We start from the raw sequence: 7,429 nt of genomic DNA on the forward strand, positions 1-7,429 counted from the left end.
GTTTTCTCAGCAGCCTGTATAATTGAAAGTCCCGCCTCCTATGATGGACAGAACAGTCCTCCAATGGTCGCGCAGGAGATGAGACTGCCTATTACACAGGCTGCCGTGTAAACAGGAAATTCTCAAAACCAGAACGCAGGCTGCAATTGGCCCACGGGCCGGACTTTGGACATGCCTGCTATACATAATGCACGCCTGAATTCTGCATGCTGTATATAGTGCACCCCTGAACTCTGCACCCTGTACGCAGCACACTCCTGAACCCTGTGCGTAGCGCCTTCCTGAACTCTGTACATTGCACATTCCTGAGCCCTGCACTCTGTACATAATGCGCTCCTAAACACTGCACTCTGTACATAGCGCACTCCTGAACCCTACACTCTGTTCGCAGCGCACTCCAGAACGCTATACAGAGCACATTCCTAAACCCTGTACTCTGTACATAGCGCCCCCCTGAACCCTGCACTCTGTACGTAGCACACTCCTGAACCCTGTACATTGTACGTAGCATACTCCTGAATCCTGCACTCTGTACGTAGCATATGCCTGAACCCTGTATGTACTCTGTACGTAGCATACGCCTGAACCCTTTACTCTGTACATAGCGCACTCCTGAACTCTGCTTTCTGTACATAGTGCATTCCTGAACCCTGCACTCTGTACGTAGCACACTCCTGAACTCTGCACTCTGTACGTAGTGCACTCCTGAACCCTGCACTCTGTACATAGCACACTCCTAAACTCTACACTCTGTACATAATGCTCTCCTGAACTTTGCACTCTGTACATAGCGTACTCCTGAACTCTGTATGTAGCACACTCATGAACTCTGCACGTACTAGACTCCTGAACTCTATACAGAGTACATTCCTGTACGTATCGCACTCCTGAACTCTGCACTCTGTACATAGCACCCCCTGAACCCTGCACCCAGTACGTAGCGCACTCCCGAACCCTGCACATAGCGCACTCTTGAACCCTGCACTCTGTACTGAGCGCACTCCCGAACCCTGCACTCTGTACGTAGCGCACTCCCGAACCCTGCACTCTGTACGTAGCGCACTCCCGAACCCTGCACTCTGTAGGTAGCACACTCCTGAACCCTGCACTTTGTACGTAGCGCACTCCCAAACCCTGCACTCTGTAGGTAGCACACTCCCTAACCCTGCACTCTGTACGTAGCGCACTCCCGAACCCTGCACTCTGTACGTAGAGCAGTCCCGAACCCTGCACTCTGTACGTAGCGCACTCCCGAACCCTGCACTCTGTACATAGCGCACTCCCGAACCCTGCACTCTGTACGTAGCACACTCCTGAACCCTGCACTTTTTGAAGTTGTCACAGGAAGTGAAGGGATATCTAGCAATAGGGACACCTGTGTTAGGGACAACTGTCTAATAGGGGATTTCCTCTCACTTTCTGATGTGTCTCCAGGACAGGAAGTAAAGGGAAATCTCCCCAATGTGACACAGATAGCAAAAGTAAACCTGGCAAGGGTTTTATGTATTCACTACTCCATTTACGATAAAAGAAAAGAAGGGCTGTAAATATAGTTTGAGGCCAGAGGCAGCCAACTATCATTTTCAGAGGGAGGTCAGGGGTGTCAGCCTTTCTGCGGAACAGAAAAGAGGAAATCTGAGCATTCTTTGTGCTGCACAGATATGAAGGGCTCTCATGAAATGATATAGTGATTATGGTGGAGCAAGTACAGCCCCCCCCCAGAGTTTTGCACTTTGTTATTGGTGAAAGTTTTAAAGCTGACCTCCAGCCTTCCACTCAGTCTTGCACAGTTGTACAGTCTTCTCTCCTGTACTGAATTGGCTTACTCTGATTTCACTGCACACTGTGAGCATTGTGAGCTGAAGCAAATCAGACAGAGCCCACTTCCTCACCGAAGACCATCCAGCTTCATTTAGCCCTTTCCTCCCCAGCCTGACTGTCACTGGCCTGCCCCTTTCATTTAGTGAATACCAGTTCTTTTAATCATGGGGGATCAGTATCACAGGTGGGCGTTTACATGCAAATATAGCCTGCCTAGGGACGCCCACTCCTCCAGACTGACATCCACCCATCGAGGCTTTTTGATATTTACATAACTCCTCCCAAGAGCCGGCCCACTGCTTGCATCAGGGCGGAGGGCTCTTGAGAGGAGTACTGAGGAAGTGTACTGTTATGTTTTTAGGGAGCTATGTACAGCACCCTGCCCACCCCTTACACCAATCATAATCTGCCTGTACTGCATAGAGGAGCACAGAGAACTAGTGATGACATCAGATCATGGCTGGTGGGAGGGGCTGGCAGGATGCTGTACATAACTTCCTAACATCACAGCACCCTGACAGCCCCTCCCACCAGCCATGATCTGCCTGTGTTCCATCAAATTAGGCAACCCATCAGATTTGGTAACGAAAGTGATATTACCAACAAAATCTGCTTACTGTGCATGCACAATGCATTCCAGCATGGCCGCTATGCGTTCCAATAGGTTTCCTAATGTGACACAACACAAAGGCAGCAGCAGACATCTTGTTACACCCAGGCAACTCTTGAATATCACTTATTTTAGCAGTAAACTGAGTTTACATATAGTCAAATACAGTATATCAAAGCGACGGAATGAGGGTGTCCAAAAATGTCCTTGGGCCCTTATGACTATCAGTTTGGCGGTGAGCAGTGTGGGGTGTACCAAGATGGCCGTCGGCACTTTCTCACTGCAGCCTTGCCACTGGTTTTCAAATTTACCATGAAAATACTATCACAGATTTACAATACTCTATAAGACTATATAAGCTGACTTTACTACTAAAACAAGTGTGAAATTCCAGACTTGCCTGGGTGTAACAGGATCTGGGTGTAACAAGCTGGCCACTACCGCCTTCGTGTTCTGTCACAATAGGAAAACCTATTGGAACGCATAGCGGCCATGCTGGAACTCATTGCGCATTCGCAGTAAACTATTTTTTCTGGTAATGTCACTTCTGTTACCACATCTGACGGGTCGCCTAATCTGACGGAACACTTGCATTGCATAGAGAAGCACAGAGATCTAGTGCTAATATCACCGTGTTTAAAGGTATGTGGTAAAAACAGTAGCAGGAGGCAAATTATAAACAGATTAAACTTCAAGTGTAAATAAATTGTTAAAGTTTTGTGAACTTCACCCATGTTTACACTCCACACCGCTCTGAACTTTGTTCCTTCTCTATGCAGGAATGGCAGGAGGGTGACAACAGGCCAGGACGCTCATACGGGAATGCTCAATTCTGGAACATAATTTGGAAAGGCAAATGTAGCGGTATCCTCTTGAGGGCTGCTGAGTGTTGTAGTCCGCCCAGCCAGGCACACAGTTCTCATTCACCCTCAGACAGAAAACCTTTGTTTTTATTTTTATTGAGGGGAATAAACTTGGATGGGGCATTCATGAAATGCCCAAACTGATTTGTAGAACAATATATATATGGGACCGCCTATATACACCTCTGGTATATACAACTCCAATCTTCACCTCCAGCACATCACCTACTTGCACTTCCCAGACTAGCTAGCACTGATTTGTAGGCCTGACATTCAGGGGCGTAACTAGAAATAGCAGGGCCCCATAGCAAAATGTTGTATGGGCCCCCCATGCAAACAGCCCCCCCCCCCCCACAGCTGCCCTAGTGTCAATGCAACGTGACCTGTGCCCCATACAGCGTGACCTGTTCCCCATACAGCGTGACCTGTTCCCCATACAGCGTGACCTGTGCCACATACAGCGTGACCTGTGCCCAATGCAGCGTGACCTGTGCCCAATGCAACGTGACCTGTGCCCCATACAGCGTGACCTGTGCCCCATACAGCCTGACCTGTGCCCAATACAGCGTGACCTGTGCCCAATGCAGCGTGACCTGTGCCCAATACAGCGTGACCTGTGCCCAATACAGCGTGACCTGTGCCCAATACAGCGTGACCTGTGCCCCATACAGCGTGACCTGTGCCCCATACAGCGTGACCTGTGCCCCATACAGCCTGGTCTGCCTGTGCCCCATACAGCCCCACCTATGCAGAGGAAGAGGCAAGCCACCCGGATCAGCAGAGAGCGGGATTGCCCGCTGTAATAGCTTTCATTTGAATTTCCCGTCTTCCCGGGGCTCACCGTCACACCTCTTGGCCCGACGCCTTTGATGCTCCAGTGCCCCCTGTCCAGGACACCTCGGTGTGTCATGAGAAGGGTCCCGTCCACATCCGAGCCCCCAGGCCCAAGGTCACCCCCCTTACAGACTGGAGAGCTCCCTCAAAGGCCCTGACAGCCTAACATTCCATCTCCAGCTTCCACCCACACAACTCCTCCCCAGCTGGGCTGACCCTAGGTATTTAAGGAGGCCTGCCTCCTGCCAATCCAGATTGGGGATTGGTCAGAGTTCCTTAGAACACCCCAGACAGCTCCACTTCTCCTTTCCTCCTTCCCTTCCAGAAAACACTAGAACATTCTGGAAAGAAGTGGTCTTGGTGATGCTGCCTGTGAGTCACCCAGCTCTGCTCTGAGTCACTCCCAACCCAGATCAAAAACACACCCCGGCTTGGCTGCCAGCCACACCTGGAAATGTACCTACTCTCACAAAAAAAAGAAACATACACCATCCTTCTAGCCCACTAGAGGGCGCTACACTGAATAGGACATGCAGACAATTCTCTACTCTCCAGGTCTCAAATGGTTACAAACTGTTTTTTTTTTTTCCCTAAAATCTTTGGCATTATTGGCAGAAAGAGGAAGCAGGAGATCAGCAGCTCTGACATGTAAGTTTATGATGCACAATGCACAGAGCAAACTCAGGGCTTGTTTGCACTCATGGATGGGGGGGCATTAAAATCACATGGTTGAGCCATGCTTTAAGTGCCCCTCCTTAAGCTGCAAAGTCAGCAGACAGAGAAGTGCTCCATAATCTTATTGGGTGTTTAGTCTGGTGTTTTAGGGCACTTTTCACACTGATCTGTAGAAAAAAACCTGGTAAAAACACATATGCGTTTTTGTCGCATCTGCGGTGCGTGTGACTCAAAAACTGCATCAAAAATGCAGTGTGAGTGTGTTTTTGGCTGAGTCTTGAATGCATTTCAATGAGGTGGGGGTGTTTTTGGTGCGTTTTCTTTTACTGCACCAAAAATGCAGCAAGCAGGATTTTACTAAACGCAGCGGACCCGCAAGGGATCAGTGGGAAGAGTTTAATAGGTTTACATGGTCACACGTTTTTCATCCGCAAAAGTGGAGGAAGAACAGATCAGTGTGACAGCAGCCTAAAGCCCCAAACACACAGATTTACCAAAACCATATAATATGAGGTCAAACCTTAAGGCCCTTGTACTACATGGTTTTGATAAATCTGAAGACAAAAATCAGCAGAAAATCTAATAGTGTGTATGGGGTCTTACTCTTTATCTGGTTATTATGTGAAGAGATGCAATCAGCAAACTCCTCCCAGTGCCGGGGGGCGCACACAGAATTAAGGCGAGCCCTGCGCACAAGGTGCGTTAACCCACACCAGCCAATCCAATCATCTCTCTGTGTTCGGATAGCCAGCAGCAGCAGGACATGAAATGTGGTATTTCTGGTCGTACAACCCCGCTTCTATATATATATATATATATATTGTAGTTTTGTTTTTCACATTCTAAGTGTCAGAATGTAAACATGACATGTACATACGTGTTCACAATCAAATGTAAACAGAGCTGACAAAGCTCAAACCATCACCATCCACTCCAACATGATTCTCTGTTCAGTCTCTATAGGCCCAGTGGAATTGTTCCCCCGTCATTAGTTACATAGTAGGTGAGGTTGAAAAAAAGACACAAGTCCATCAAGTCCAACCTATGTGTGATTATATGTCAGTATTACATTGTATATCCCTGTATGTTGCGGTCATTCAGGTGCTTATCTAATAGTTTTTTGAAACTATCGATGCCCCCCGCTGAGACCACCGCCTGTGGAAGGGAATTCCACATCCTTGCCGCTCTTACAGTAAAGAACCCTCTACTTAGTTTAAGGTTAAACCTCTTTTCTTCTAATTTTAGTGAGTGGCTACGAGTCTTGTTAAACTCCCTTACGCAAAAAAGTTTTATCCCTATTGTGGGGTCACCAGTACGGTATTTATATATTGAAATCATATCCCCTCTCAAGCGTCTCTTCTCCAGAGAGAATAAGTTCAGTGCTCGCAACCTTTCCTCATAACTAGTATCAAAAAACAAAAAAATGTGTAGCGCTAATATGAAACAACCATATATTGCATGCTGTAAAGGGCAATTGACTCCTCAAATGCGGCAATCATAGATAAAAAAAGAACATGAAAATATTTGTTTGAAATTAAAGTTGGAAAAGTCCTAAAAGTCCTCAAGAAGTAAATCTTGCAAGGTAGTAGTGATCCTCAATACACATATGACTTCATATTGCACTTATCCAAACATGAAGAAAAAGATAGTTCAAAGGTGCATCCCCACCAACAATAAGAAGGCTTACCGGAACCTTTGGACCCAATAAACCTACGTTCAATCGGGTCAAACAGGCTTATGGTCATCAACAGCCAGCTGATGAGCTTCCGTGGATGGAGAAAAGAGGTCCAAGAATGGTGCATGGAATGGTAGGCCTCAGGGGTGATGTCCTCAATGTAGGTGGTTACAATAAACAAGGAAAAACAAAGAAAGGCCACATAGTGTAATCCCATATAGTGTAATCCCGTATAAAAAATCCTTGACTATTTTATTGTAAAGGAAATACACTCACATGTAGAAAGATAAAAAACAGCGCTGTATGGATAAAATGGCGGCAGTGGTGTCCTACCCGATGCGTTTCGTCTCCTTGGACATCGTCCAAACAAATATTTTCATGTTCTTTTTTATCTATGATTGCCGCATTTGAGCAGTCAATTGCCCTTTACAGCATGCAATATATGGTTGTTTCATATTAGCGCTACACATTTTTTTGTTTTTTGATTTCTATTCATATCCCATTTGTTGTGTTAGCTGCTTGCTATTTGGGTAGCGCAGAATTATTTGTATTTATTTTGTCTCATAACTAGTATCCTCCAGACCTTTTATTAGCTTTGTTGCCTTTCTTTGTATTCGCTCCATTTCCAGTACATCCTTCCTGAGGACTGGTGCCCAGAACTGGACAGCATACTCTAGGTGCGGCCGGACGAGAGTCTTGTAGAGAATTATCATTTTGTCTCTGGAGTTGATGCCCTTTTTAATGCATGCCAATATTCTGTTTGCTTTGTTAGCAGCAGCTTGGCATTGCATGCCATTGCTGAGCCTACTAGGACCCCCAGGTCCTTTTCCATCCTAGATTCCCCCAGAGGTTCTCCCCCCAGTGTATAGATTGCATTCATATTTTTGCCACCCAAATGCATTATTTTACATTTTTCTACATTAAACGTCATTTGCCATGTAGTTTGCCACC

This window comes from Aquarana catesbeiana, linkage group LG10 (genome assembly GCF_042186555.1).
Source record: "Aquarana catesbeiana isolate 2022-GZ linkage group LG10, ASM4218655v1, whole genome shotgun sequence".
NCBI classification, from domain to species: domain Eukaryota; kingdom Metazoa; phylum Chordata; class Amphibia; order Anura; family Ranidae; genus Aquarana; species Aquarana catesbeiana.